The sequence below is a fragment of the Sitophilus oryzae genome, unplaced genomic scaffold (assembly GCF_002938485.1).
Source record: "Sitophilus oryzae breed Bouriz unplaced genomic scaffold, Soryzae_2.0 scaffold_111_pilon_pilon, whole genome shotgun sequence".
NCBI classification, from domain to species: domain Eukaryota; kingdom Metazoa; phylum Arthropoda; class Insecta; order Coleoptera; family Curculionidae; genus Sitophilus; species Sitophilus oryzae.
The window spans coordinates 1,318,664-1,334,600 of record NW_022145749.1 but is presented as its reverse complement, the minus strand read 5'-3'; the positions used below and the strand labels follow the sequence as shown (position 1 = coordinate 1,334,600).

The 15,937-nt window shown below is 32.4% G+C and overlaps 1 protein-coding gene across 1 annotated transcript in view; it reads right to left on the bottom strand.

Moving 5' to 3' along the window:
• Positions 1 to 15,937, bottom strand: part of LOC115883656 (probable palmitoyltransferase ZDHHC1) — a 97,370-nt gene that overhangs the window by 44,880 nt on the left and 36,553 nt on the right. The gene's annotated exons all lie outside the window — the stretch shown is intronic.

Genomic DNA, 15,937 nt, shown 5'->3' with positions numbered 1-15,937 from the left:
GGTTGAGAGTCTTTTGACTATAAACGTTGCATGTACTGTAAGGCAACGGGCCGTTTGACCATGAGAAGAAAACCTCTTGTGATGTCTTGCCTTCGAGATTGGTCTTGAGAGTTTGAGGTCTCCCTTGTCTTCTCGATTGACACGATGAGGCGTTGGGGTAGTGAGCTACCTCAATTAGCTTATTCGATTGGGATGCGAATCTGTTTAGCGGCAGAATTGCGTCCGGGGGAAGCCCCTATACTATTTCAGGTGACACTAGCTAGTTGTTGAAGATTATTAACCAATAGATCCGAATAATATTTGAATTAGATGGAAGGTATGAAATGTGAAAAATTGAATAGAATGTCAGTGATGACAGTGGCTAGGGGGCGGAGTACCCCCGGGTGAGTTTTACTATTTAACTATCAATTTTATCCAGATCAGTAAATGTTTGTTTTGTTATTTTCATGTACAATGAGAGAGTGTTTACCAATGACCAACTAAATGGATATTTGAGGTGAATATGCATTGTAAGATCCGTTGAGTAAGCCCCAGAAATAAGCGATTTTACAATAGTTTTATAAGTAAGCATTCATTATTTTATCAAGAAAAATAAAGCAGTATCTGCTGACGGAACGAATAGATATGTTACTAGTGATAATATATTGTGAGGAAAATTGCTTCTTGGCCTCAAGGGCTTATGCTCAAAGATATCCAAATAGGAATCTTCCTGATAAGAGTTTCTTTGAAAAACTTCTAGTCCTATTTCGCCTGGTAGTGTGGTTTATAAAAAAACCTATTAGGCAGAAACCTGTCGTTGGAAGTGAAGAAAATTAATTTACCGTAATTGGCTCTTTTATAGAAAATCCATGTATCTACAATTCATCGTAAAATAATTCAAATACTACTTCTTTGTTTTTCTTGATAGAATAATAAACACATATTTAATAAATATTATTTATTAAACTGCTGTAGGTAAATTAAATAAAAATGAACTGGTATAAATTTAAATAAGTCCATAAACTAATTTCGATTTTGAAAATATCTACTAACTGTCACTAGAAATATGCCATGACAACACTAGCCATCTTGATTACAATTTTATTGAAAAATCGCTTTTTATTCAAAATCTGAGCCAGATAGGTATAGGAAACCCTAATATAGTTTGAAAGAGCATTTCAATCTGCTTCGACTTATTTAAAAAAATAGATAGTGTTGCATTTGAAATATCGTAGTTTTTATGAAAAATAAATATTTAAAATAGACTAGCAATTTTTAATACCCCTGTATACATTTAAGAAAATCTATTCGATTGTAGCATGCAAATTTAAATAGCTTTCAATATCTCAAAAACCAAAGATTTAAACATATTTAACCTTTATAATAAATAACTTTTTTTGTGCCCAAGAATCCAAAAATGAAATAAAATATGGGGTGTTCCACAAGAAAAAATATAACTTTGGCATGGATTTTAGTTCTGAAACACCCTATACATTTCAAAATAATTTTAAATTGTGCACATTACCTCCCCACATATACCCATAAAATATTTTGTTTCTACATCTTTCCGTTTTCGTATAATCAATCGAGGCGAATGAGGTGCGCCACTCTGTATACAGGGTCGCTGTTATGTATGGAAACATCGATTATTTGGTAAAATATAGGAAGTACCGCAAAAAGTTAAATACAAAAGTTGTAGGATTTTTAAATATCTATTAGCGAGTAATAAATTTAAGTGTACAGGGTCGGTCATAAAGCCATCTTTCAATTCTAAGCAAAAATCGAGATACACACAATGTACCTCAAACCAACGATTTCCGAGATATTGACATTTGAAAATATCACTAACAATTTGATTTAATTAATTTTGATATGTTCTGCTGAAACTGTGATACTTAATAATATTTGACATCAGTTCTCAAGTTAGCATTTATGTATGTATGAAATGAGATTATATCAAGTCTGGAAATTACAAAATCTTCGTTTAACATTTCAATTCTTCAATTTATGTACATTGTGTATTACGATTATCGCTTAGAATTGAAATATGCAAAAATATACAGGGGATTCCAGGAGGGGTAAACCGCAGAGGGAAAAGTGTACACCGTAATTCCTTTTACTCAAATAATTCCTCAGAATTCCTCGTAATTCCTTCGGAATTCCTTGGATTTCCTGGTCTTCAAGTTCAAGGTCAATCATTCAAGGTCTTCCTTGGAATTCCTTGGTACGAACTCGGTAACTCTTTCAGTCTGAACCAGCGTTGCCACCTCGGTTTCGCAGTTCCGCTATGAATTTTCTGGTGATTTTTATAAATGTTTAATGTCTCTATAAGTACTAGATCTAACAATAAAAAGTACTATTACGAAATTTACGTTTTTTTAGTTAAATTTTAGGACTAATAGGGGATCATGAGGTAAAAATACTGGAAATATGTCGGCACTTACTTATTAAAATTATTTTTTCTCGGGATTTTTTGAAAATGCTAGGTACCTAGTTATACTCTATCTACTCTATCGTCTATAGGAAAGGAAATTAATAAAACTTCAGTTGCACGTCATAATACGATCACCAGTAAATTCCATAAGATTACGCATGGTATCATTGATGAAGTGCACCTAAAGTTGTATTAATTTCCCTATAGTATATACCTAGGTATTATTCCGAGGAAATGAAAAAATCAACTTTACACTTTCTGAGTACTGAATAAAAAAAATCTTATGAGGGTTTCTTGAAAATGGCGAAATCAGGGAACGTTATAAGTAGATCTCTCGGGGGTGGTTCGGCCGTACTATTGGAAAATATTTTAGATATATAATCGAGGGTACAATATTAAATTAAAAGAATATCTAACCTGTAGATATTTGATATTGGGAAATTTTGGAAGCGAAAACGAAAAACGGATAGTAAAAAATCGCCTGTAAAACGTTTTTCTTTAAATTTAGTACTACCTATTATAGTATTCATGGTTTACTAATGTTCGTTAATTTTTTATAAAGTTGCTTGTAATTCCTCTTAATTACTGTGGAATTCCTCTAAATTTCTAAGGAATTCCTTGGAATTCATTGGAATTCTTACGGAAATAATTGGAATTCCCAGTAATTCCTATGGAATTCCTTGGAATTCCTCGTAATTCCTTGGAATTCCTGTAGAATTCCTTCATAGTGTACACCATAATTCCTCTGCGGTTTACCCCTCGGGATTCCATTTAAAAAAAATAAAGTTTGATGTGCCACAACTTTATGCCGACCCTGTATATTTAAATTTACTAGTAGCTAATAGGCATTTAAAAACTCATTATAACAGTATCACAGTTTGGGCAGAATAGCATCATTAAATGAAACTGAACATATCGAAATTAATTAAATCAAATTGTTAAGTGATATGTTCAAAAGTCAATAACTCGGAAACAGTTGGTTGGAGGTATATTGTGTATCTCGATTTTTGTTTAGAATTGAAGGAAGAATTGAAATATGTAATAATATACAGGGGGTTCTAATTAAAAAAATGAAACTTTTATGTGCCACGACTTTATGATCGTCCCTGTATACTTAAATTTATTACTCACTAATAGATATTTAAAAATCCTATAACTTTTGTATTTAACTTTTTGCGGTACCTGGCGTATCAGGTGATTCACGGCGATGCCGATGCCGATGGCACGTTAGACTTTTATGAAGAAGCGGTGATAGAATTTTTTGGAAAATTTGGATTTTTTTGAATTTTTGGAAAAAAGGACCTACTCCATCTCTCTAAAATATTTTCAGCGTTACAATGTTGCCGCATCATTTGAAAAGGGGTAGCATCTTTCTTATTTTAAATGGAACCTGGTATATTAATACATTTTTTTGGAAACTACTTTCATATCTCATATTTTTTCTATTATACTAACCTATACCTATCTCTAATATTTTTTGAGATAATAAATAAAACATAATATGTAAAATTGACAAAAATATGATTTTGAATAAGCATTTGTAAAAAAGTATTAGTTGAACATTTTAAAAAAGTTGAAATCTGGATTATAAATTAACGAAAGTCACAATATTCGATCTGCCTAAACCAACTAATCGGATATTACACAGAAAAACAAAAAATCAAGATTAAGATTGATAAAATAGCTTTTCAACGATATATCATGTTCCTATACCTATACCTTCCGGTTTCTTAAGTAGAGCTCTTTAAAAATTAATAATTCTATTGTTATATTATATTATATATTTCAAAAATTTCGTTACCATGACAATTTTAAAAATTTAGCAAGTAAAGTCTAATTGATACTTATAAAGTTTGAATATTTGTCATGGTAACGATGTACTTTAAAGGAAGCACTACATATACCGTATGATCGATCGTCGGCGTCAGCGATGGCTGTGAAATGAAGATCGCTGTCATATTATATGTAAATTTATATGGGAAATGTCATCGATCATCAGTTCCCAGCCAACTGGTCGCCGTTTTTTTTATCAAACAGTAGAACTATTATCTTTTAAATGGCTTTACTGAATAAACCACAAGAAATTCCACCATGCTATAATCCAACAATAGCTATAAATTAAAATATATAGCCGGTTGTTTGCTTTAAGGGTTATAAAGGTTTTATGATACATATTTTCTTTGCCGTTTTATTTTGGCGCTGAATAGAATTGAAATAAGTTATTTTAATACATCTTTGGGCATACAACACTATAAAATCTTATATACCGTGCGCGGCAAAGGATTCGTAGACCAGGGTGTCAAAAACATAGTGTACCAAACTTTATTGGTTGATTCTAAAAAGTTCCTATGTTTATATGCCCAAAGATGCTTTCCGAGGAAGTTACAGTCTTCGAAAAGACAATTAAAAATAATGTTTTGTTAATTCAAAAATATTGGTTGTTGAAATTTGATATGCATACACATATGTTTATTTTCAAAAAAATGGCGATAGTATAAAAAACCGTAATAATTCTGAGAGGATATTTTTCATTAGGTAGACTTTGTACATCATTGAGAGAGATCGTACATTTTTCAATGAATAAAATAACAATTTTAACAGAATCTAACACACTTAAATGTGACATCTTCATCACCAAAAATACAAAATCAAAAAATAAATCACTGGAAATGTAATTCTGACAACAAACAAACAAAACAGCATCATATTAGCTGTCAAGGGACAATATGATACATTTGTGCTATGTTTGTCGTTTGTAACTCTATTGCTTCTTCAGTATAAGTCTATCTCTAAACATTATTTTGTCCACAATTAAGTCAAATTAAGTGTAAAACCTTCCACTGCAAGGGATCCGCCATTAAACAACTCAAAAAGTGTTAACGGAAAATAAATAAACTAAAAATAATGACTTCAAATAAAATATGCAAAATTTTTCTCTATGAGTGTATATACTGAAAATATATAAATAAAAATAGAACAGAGAATCAAAAACTAGAAGCGTAGAGAATACATTATCCACTGATAAATGTAGGTCGCTATATAGGGGTAATTTACCTTCATTATTGTATATATTATTCAAAAACTACATTTCGTTTGGTTGCACCAAATATGTATGCTGTATTTTAGTTATATTAAAGCATTATAACTTCGATTTTACTATTTTCCGCATAAAAAATCTTTAATATTTTAACATGATTTTCACAAATAGATACTTGCTCTTCTCAGAATTGGAATTTACAAAACCAAGTAGTTTGCAATATTATCAAAATTGTATTATGTTAGTTAAAATATTAATTAGGTACTCTTAAATATTTTATTTTCACCACAGCATCCTTAAAACCCGATCTAAAAAGCTTGAATATCCTCCATTACTCTCAGGAGCGTCGACTTAACGCCAATAACTTTTCCAAATTTCATAACTGCTTCTCAGTGAATAATTTTTGGCAGTCAGCCAACGTCTGCTAGAATAAAAGTCAAACGTAGAATAGGGTGCAGAGGGTATAACCCGATTTGGATTCTCAAAATACGTGATAAGGGACTATTACTCCTTAAAGACGTTCCCTTTTGAAAATTGATTTTGTTACGGTTTAAGTTTAAAAATTGGTTATATCAATGGCGTATGTACGTTTCTTTACATTTTGTTTTCGAATTTTTATAACAAATAAATTACTTATGGACAAGGATCGTGTTAGTACTCTTATTAATACTCAAATCTTCGCCATCTTTGCCTTCGCTTTCTCCAGTATCTAGTTCTTCTTCGTCGTTTCCGAAGCAGTAACAAGTTGTACCTTTTATTGATTCAGAGATCTCACCTTTATCTATATACCAATGTACAAAAGCTTTTTTCGCGTTATAATTTGCGACCCAATCGAGCTCAGGCTTAGGCAAGTTTTCCGATAATATTAATATACATATTCCATGAACGGAGTAGGGTTTCCGGACTCGAAACAGTTTTTCGGAACCGGGAATTTCGGTAGCACGCCTTTAAGGAATCGGGTAAAGAATACAATGATAGAGGATTTTAAGATTAGTGATTGGTACTTCTCCATTGAAAAATTAGCAAATAATATCAATTCATTTTTTGGATTTTCTTTATCTATATACTTGAAAATTTCGGGTTTTGACTTTGTTCTTTGTAAATCCGACATGTTTTTCTTCTTCTCTTCTTCATACTAGGCGAATCGCCTGTTTGGTCTCGTCCCTCCATCGTTTTCGTGGACGTCCTAAGCTTCTGCAACCTAGCGGTGATTTGTCGCGTGCAACTCTCACTATCCTTCTGTTGTCCATTCTGCTGATATGCTCGTTCCATTCTTTCTTTCTGCTGAGTATCGACTCATTTACATTTTCCACCTTGCATGCTCTTCTTATGCTTTCATTTCTCTCCCTGTCCAGAAGCGTGTTTCCAGCTATTCTGCGTAGTACTCTCACTTCAGTTGTCTCTAGTAGTTGTTTAGTTTTCGTTGTATCAGGTCGAGTTTCTGCAGTGTATGTCACTATTGGCCGTACCGTTGCCTTCGTTGTCCGTTCTCGCACCTCCGTCTCTATATCACCATATCCTGAGATTTAATATGGACATATTTTTCAATATATTAAATTACTATTTTTCAATACAAACTAGTGTTATCAACTAACATTCTAGTCTAGTGTTATCAACTAGTGTTATCAACTAACATTCTAGTGTTATAATTTTGATAGATGGGTTTTTCAGTTTTTATAGAAAACAGGATCCTTTAAGAATCTATTACGCTGTATTTTCGGGTTGGGTAAAGCGGGTGCGTGGCCGAAGGAAATATATATTATATTTCAAAAATCTGCCTAAGGCTTAACCCAACCCTGTCGTGTTAAGCGACACCCAAAATTCCAAACACACGTGCTTTGATTAAGGCTTGAATAAGGTTTGCAGAGCTTCAGCATTTGCCATAAAATAGCGAACAATTTGTTCGAAACTATATAAATTACATATCACTGTAATTCACAAAACTTCAATCTATATCTTTAAATTATGTCTTTATTTTCGAGAAAATTTATTCCAAACATAAGGAATATTTTGTTGATGTTTGACCAGCAAAATCTTAAAAATAAAGAAGTTGTCTAAAAATGTGCTGCAATACGGATATAGTATAATCCTTTATCTTTAATTTCCTTCTTCATTTATGTAAAAATACCTAGCCAGTTTGACATAAAACGTTAAATGCCGAACGCTTATTTTGCTACTTTTTCGGACTAGTGAAATGGGCTCTTAAATTGCAGTCATAGATTGCCGATATGATGATGAGCCAAAAAGATCCTTTTTTGAGCGTATAGTGGCATAATCGTTTAATTTTTAGTAGTACCCTCACAAAGTATAGAGTCACACGCCGTCACTGCATGGTTAATATGCAGCCTAATATACTCAATTGGGGAAATACTTTTGATAGTTTTTAGATATTAGAAATAAATCCAGATTTATAATACGACTTGATAAATAGAATTAAAATAGATTTGTTTAATATTTTACAATTCTTAATAATTTCTTAATCGCACTTAGCACTGGCCAATAACAAGAAACAAAACAAACTCTTTTGTTATTATTTATTTTAATGGGTACATTAACACAAAAGAAACAAATACGGTTCTGGTATTTAATTACTGCGTTCTCATTAAATATCAAATTTGGGCTCGCCCGAGATATAAAATAATGTTTTTTGTTCGGTATGACGTATAATTTCAATTTGATTAACTAAGTGCTGTTTCACATGGAGCGGACCGTCCGCGCGCTGATCCTCCGTTAGATGAACAGGTACCATAAGTTTATATAAATATTTTCACATATCACCGGATTTATGACGAAAAGACGTAACTCAATTTTTGGCGATTTTGAAATTTTAATGTCACGACATGCCCATTGGGTCATTTTTTAACATAGCGCATTTGCGCATCTCAATTGTATTTGTATTATACTATCTCATTATATTATACCTTTTTCATTTTATATTAATTTAAAAATTTGCTCCATTCCAAATGCTAGACTTCTTCGTTATGACGAGTATGTTGAGATAGGGCTCTTTTTATATCAATTGTTATACTAATTTTTATACTACAAGAAATATGGAATCTCAGGTCCTTTGATAAGCTATGAAAATGCGTGCGAGAGAAAATGACACATTTTGCCTATTAGTTTCTAATGGTTACTTGGCACAAAATAAAAGTAAGGTAGCAGCTCTCTTTTACAGTGTGGCTAATTCAACACACTTGAAAGAAATAAGTCTCTGATGTTTTGCCACAAACTATGGTTTGAATCAGTTAGACTTTTTGTCCGAGAACAAAGATCCGAAGGAAAATTGACCGAAAGCAAGTCACCGAAACGAAGACTGCTCTAATGGAAAATTGCCCGAAATTATAGTTTCCCTAAGAATATTTTAGCGAACCAAAAAGTTTTTCGAAAAAATACAATAATTGTCAGCTCATTATGACTGTCAGGCCATTGTCATTGTCATCACTGCCAATTTCTGGAAAATTGTATTTATTGTGCATATCATCATCGGGCATAAACATGTAAAATGGAAGCCAAATTCATAATCAGTTAACAGGGAAAATACAAACTGTTACTCCACAGTTATTTGTATCAAAAAGGCACGGGTGAAGAAACATTTGTTGTTTTTGTTTAGTTTGCCTTGTATTAGAACAATCTTTTACCAAAAATCGACATTTTGGGAAATGTTTATTTCTGTCAATTGTAATTCGATCATTTTTCTTTTCGGGCAACTACCTTTTTGGTTAATTTTCTTTTCTATCAATTGTTTTCGGGTAATTCTCCTTCGAATTGTTTTCGGGCAATTTTACCAAATCCGTTGTATTGCTCATGCAATAAAAAAAAACAGGCAATTATTTATGCCTAACCAGCTGTTACCGGTAATTTAACGAAAGCTAATTTTTGAAACATCTCATTCTACTCTAAACTCAGGGCCAAAACCTATTATAATATTACGAAAATATCAAGATCTACAACAACAAGTACTGGTGATAAACCTGTCATTAAATCACCAGGAGATGTTTTATTTCAAATCATTGCCTCAATAAACTAAATAATTACCAAAAATATATTAGTAGTTTTTGCTTCTAGATTGAAGACTGTCTTTGTTTTCAGTTGATTTAATCCAACGAGAATTAAGGTAATTTATTTTTTTTTTGTTTCTGATATTTTGGCGATTTCTATTTTTTTTTGTTGTATGTATCTAAAGTAAATATTATATTATTTTTTTCCTTATTAAGAACATTTTATCATCATTTTTATATCTATACTAATATATAAAATCCTTAAGAGACTCACTGATTAATCACGATCCTGCTCAAACCACTCAACGTAAGAAGCTCAATTTTGGCATGCAGGTTGATTCTAGGATGTAGAGGTTCGATAAGAAGGGATTTTTCGAAATTCCAATTCCAAGGGGGTGAAACCACCCCTCAAATATTACAATATTTTTATTTAAAAAACGGCCAAGTTTCCGAAAAAAACGCCTAAACACGTCTATTTTATTTTGTTTTTTTTTACATATTTTAAGATTTTTTAAAAATGTATACAGGGTGTTTCGAAAAAGCTGGTCATTGATTAATCACGATCCTGCTTAAAGCGCTTGACGTAAAAAGCTGATTTTTGGAAAACGGATTGACTTTAAGGTGTAGAGGTTCGATTTTCTATAAGGGATTTTTCGAAACTCGAAGGGGGTGAAACCACCCCTCAAATATTAGAATATTTTTTATTTAAAAACCGGTGAGTTTTTCGGAAAAACTCTTAAACACGTGTATTTTATTTTGTTGTTTTACATATTTTAAGATTTTTTAAAAATTTATACAGGGTGTTTCATAAAATTGAGACCATTGAGTAATCACGATTCTGCTTAAACTCCTTGACGTTTAAAGCTGATTTTTGGCAAACAGATTGACTGTGGGGTGTAGAGGTTCGATAAGAAGGGGTTTCTCGAATCTCAAATTCCAAGTGAAAACGCCCCTCAAATATTAGAATATTTGTTATTTAAAAAACGGTTAGTCATTCGGGAAAACGCTTGAACACGCATAATTTATTTTGTTTTTTAACATATTTTGAAATTTTTTAAAAAATCATACAGGGTGTTCCAAAAAGTTGGGTAATTGATTAACCACGATTCTGCTTAAACTGCTTGAAGTAAATGGCTTATTTTTGGCAAACGGATTTTTCGAAAGTCAAATTCCAACGAGATGAAACTACCCTTCAAATATTACCAAGTTATATAATAATATCGTCATATTGTTTTTTCTCATGCTGTCATAAATGTGAGAAAATTTTATCCAGTTTGTATGTTAATGGAAATTCTTACTTTGCTTTATCATCACCATTACAAATGATTAATTCGACGCCAACGAAGTCGCGGGTACACGTTAGTTTATTTTATATAGGCTTATGTATACTTATTCGTTCGGTAATAAATTTATTATATTAAAACAAAAAGGCCTATCTCTACTAAACAATTAGAAATAAATAATTTATTAGAATTTCCTGTTAATTTATCTCTAGAACATTTCATCAAGGTCTCCATTTAAGTGTTGTAAACACTATTAAAAAATGAAAGACTTTACATTTATTGGCCAAAGTGATTTCCTTTAAATTGTCCTCCCGAATAGTAGCAAAAATCGAGATACGTCTTCTCGTTATAAAGCTGACGATATGCGCGGATGATCCGTCTGAATGATTTCGTCCGACGGCAAGCCCTTGTCTTGACGGACCATCCGCGCGTGGCTATGCTACATGGCTAAATACGTTGTTCCATATGCGCAGATTGAAAGTACAGGTGACCACAGAATATACTAACGAAAAAGAAACCCAAGTTCCTTACAATAAATCGGTTCCATTTTCGTAGCGCCATCTCTAGTTGTAGCTGACATTTACAGGATAGCCAAAGGGGTGCGGGGCCGGGGGCAACAGGCGGGAATTGTAAAATACACTTTATTATGTTAATTATTTTTATTCGCTATTTGCAATTTTATTTTTAAAACATATTATGTGAAACAATCACATAATATGTCTTAAAAATAAAATTACAAACGGAAACAAAAGGAATTAAATAATCTGAAAATCTACAAAGTTTATTGATAAAAAGTTATGCTATGCAACGAGGATGGAGAGCTGGCCTCTGTGGAGCCGTTTCAGATAATGGCTTTTCTTAAAGCCCTAAGACTGTATGATGAGTTATAACTCGTTATAACTCAAGAAAGGGGAACACACAATAGATCTATAAAGTCGCGGTGATTAACTCCCCTCCTAAACATTCTACATTCTATGCTATGCAAATTGATATATTAAGTATAACCTCTTTGGTATAACATTGTTAAACAAACATTAACAAATCATAACATATCAGATCATAGAACTAAAAAAAGTACTATTACATAAAAACAGGTGATACAATACTTCAAAATTAATTTTAACAGAATATCAAAACCGAAAAATCAAACTGCAAACACAACCACACTTATCACAACAGAAATTAACACACACTTCCGCGGCAAATGTCCAAGAAAGACTGATCCAGGGCCAGTCAACTGAGATATACGACCTTGAACGATCTTTTTTTTGGGGTAGTAATTTCCTGGGACCCTAGATGGCGTATTTTTATTTTAATTTTTCTAGTTGCCTAACAATTGCGTACAAAATTGTTTTTATAGTTGCCTAAATAGGCCTATTAATTATGTTCTGTCATTGTTCTGTATGTCAAATCAGATTTCCGTTTCCGGCTTCCTCCTTCCTCTCCAGTTGTGTTTTGCAATTGAACGGAGATGTACGTTTCGCTGTTTTCTGGTTGTTTGCCTGTGTTTTTTACATTTTACAATCGTGATTTTGTATTTTTGAATTTTTTTGAACTTTGTTTTGTGTTTGATTTTTAAGATTTTTATTAAAGGTAAGGTTTAAGTTAAAGGTCTTTGATTTATCTAATAATTTTATTTAATAATCTGAGAAAGTGAGGTGAGGTAACCTAACCAAGTCCAAATGTTCGTGAATTTTATTTTTTAACAATGTAATATTTACAACGCCATATATTTTTACAAAAAAAAATTGATCAACTCCATATTTTTGTACATAAACTTCACAATGTGATATTACACAGTTGTTCAAGTCCATATATAAAAATACACGTAAATAAAACATTGTTTCTAATGGACGTCACTTTCTCTTGTATTCCAACGATATTTGTTATGTGTTCTTAAATCTGGTACTATAATAAATATTATACTTTTTAATCTGTTGTTTTATTTGTTTGTAAAATGTTTCATGGTATAATTTTCTGTAAATTAAAATAAATTATTTATTGTAGGTTTTTATGCACATAAAATGATATAAGCAAACCATTTAACACTTTACAATAGTTTAACCTGGTTTAACCTTTATATATAAATCCTTGTTTTTTACCATTTGACTTGTTTGCCAACTTGGGACCAATCAGATGACTACACATTATTTTGTAGAAATCTGATTGGCTCTAATTGGCGAACAAGTCAATACGTCTTGCTTAAAAATAAATTGCATCTATTTAAATTTGCCGCTACATTTGTTACTTTCCTGGGTGGCTAGATGGCGCCACTTCAATATACAGAATACAGATTTCTTTACAAATTTGAAACCGTTTTGAAACTAAAAAATGCATGGGAGTTAGCGTTCTTCTTTAGTGTGTTCTGTGGACTGATCGTTCTGATGGTCCTGGTCCGGTCGTAGCTCACGTCGTATTGTCGGTAAGCAAAATCCCTGTACAAACATTTTTACATGATTTTGACGATCAGCGCCAACAGTCGTCGTATATCGAAAACTTTTGCTGGAACCATTTTGAATAATTAACTTACATGGCCCTGCAGGAAAATACACAAAATAAGCGATTACGGTCCGCTCCATGTGAAACCGCACTAAAACTGGTGAAGATAAGGTCGAAAAAAATAGGGCAATAAATTACACACATAATGGCATAAACAATGCTTTACATTACGACTTTAAATATGATATAAGACGATATTTCATTGATAAAAAGTTTAAAAACATAGATTGTCGTTCGGAAATTTTATTATTAACTATGACCAAGTATCATTACTTTGATTTAATTTAATGAATTTTAGAATAAATTGTTTTGTTTATTTAATTAGCAATTACGTGTTAATAATTATTAAGAATTATTGAAATATTAAAATAAAAAATAATTTAAGAAAAAAATGGACGTGTCAATGGGCTTTCAGCTGGTTTATCACCTCACAGGTTTCCATGTCATAAACTCAAAAGTAACAAGGAGTTTACGTTTATCTAAAATTTAATTTAAACTTCCTTATGTTAAAATTCTAAAATAAATTTAGTTTTTCAAATAAGTCCAAAATAACGGTATTATTTTACTTTCAAAATTTCCAAAAGAATGATTTTTTGCTAAAATTTTGAGAACCACTGGATCTTTTCTGGATTTTCTTTCTTGTAAATTTAATCTATTACCTATGCCACATTATCAAGATTTATTATGTTTTTAACGAAAAATTAGAATAATAATAATAATAGCTCCCGTATATAGCGTTAAACGCCTTGGGAGTAGCAAGGTACAGCTTGCTATGCTAGAACCGTTCGGTGTACAAGGAAGGTAATGTGGCTAGCACTACGCTTCAACCGCCTATTATTACCTCAGGATTGTGAATCCCAAGAATTCATTTAAGGCTGAGTCGACCTAGGTACCCAAACTATTTTCAATTTAATAAAAATAGTCGGCTGATGAAATGCCAAGTGTAGGAAAAATTTCCAAAAAAATTTCGAATTTTCAATTTTTTTTTCGCGGAAAGAGACTCATGTGTGTTTCTGGGGTTGAACTATACTACCAGTTAAAATACTTGCACTTATTTCTGGGACACCTTGTATATGCATAAAATATTCTAAATATCTTATATTACAATATTTCTTGTTTCAACGGGATAATTTGTTGATAAGGTTACTGTTTTAAATTTAATACTACTTACTACACTTATTATAGTAACCATAAATATTTATTTACACGACATACTGAAATAAAGGATTTTTAATTACTGGCTCAGTTTAATTTCCATCTGCATATTTTAGTACTGTAACATAATTTTGATTAAACTGCTATTCCTAATAGTTTGATCTATTTAGAGTCTGGTACATTTGCTGATTCTTCTGGAAATCTTTAAAAAACTCGAGTATTTCCGAGCTTAACTATCGACATTTTTTTTTCTGTGTATTTGTAAAAGTTTGTGTAAAAGCCTCTATAACAACAAGTCGAGAGTGTCACCATCATGTATCACTGAACGATCCCTTCCTGACAAATATAGGAGTTAGGCAGGGATGTTTCTTAGCTCCTCTCTTATTCAACATACTCATGGCAGCGCTCTCTATTATAGTGGAGAGCAAGCTGCAGGAAAGAGGAATGGATGTTAGATACAGGTACGGGGACGGTGGTCTTTTCAACATAAAATAATTAGGGCAAAAACGCGTATAAAATTTATCAGAGAACTTCAATACGCTGATGACTGCGCTTTAGTTGCAAAAACGTTACAGCAATTACAGGAAATGCTGAACACATATACATGGGCATACGAGGCTTTGGACCTTAAGCTGAACATCGATAAAACTGAAGTCATGTGCACTCCCCCGGAAATTTATAACAGTAATATAAAAATCGGAGAAGAACTACTGGAATATGTAGCGGAATTCAATTACTTCGGCAGTTTGATTTCGGAAAAGGTAAATATCGACTCTGAAATTCAGTACAGAATTAGCAGCGCCTCAAGAGCATTCTGGAAATTAAAAGACAGGGTTTTCTACAATCATAACTTGAGCACAAAAACAAAACTTGCAGTGTACCGAGCAATAATATTCCCCACCATATTATATGGAAGCGAAACCTGGGTGCCGTACCGCCGACACATGAACGCATTAAAGAAGTTGCAACAGAGACACCTTTAGACAACTATTAAAAATCAAATGGTACTACCATGTCTTAAACGTATCCGTCCTTGAAAAAGCTAGCTGCGAAAGCGCTGAAGTCATGATTACTAAATCCCGCTTAAAATTGGCTGGCCACGTATGCAGGATACAAGAAAACCGCCTACCGAAAGCTCTTCTTTATGGTGAGCTTATAAAGGGTAAGAAGAAACCGGCTGGACAACTCAAAATATACCAGAATATTTTCCATGAAAACTTAAAGGGGATAACTATGCCGAATCAGTGCACATAGAGCACACCGGAGTGCCGAAGAGAAAAAAGAGAGATCACGTATCGGACTTTTCAGTCACAGAAAAGTTCGCAAAAGAAAACGCCTTGCGCAATCATCTTCTGATGCGTGTCAAATACTCGTCAGAGAGTAATGGCAGTAAGTAAGTAACTTTGTATTTAGCTATTTTTGCTTACATTTTAATTTCAAACAACATTTATTTGTAGTATTTTTGAAAATTCTTTGAAATAAAGGTACTCTTCAACCACCTCTAGGCATCCTCCTTTAACCCTGTAGGTTGTTTAACTTGAAGTCATCATAA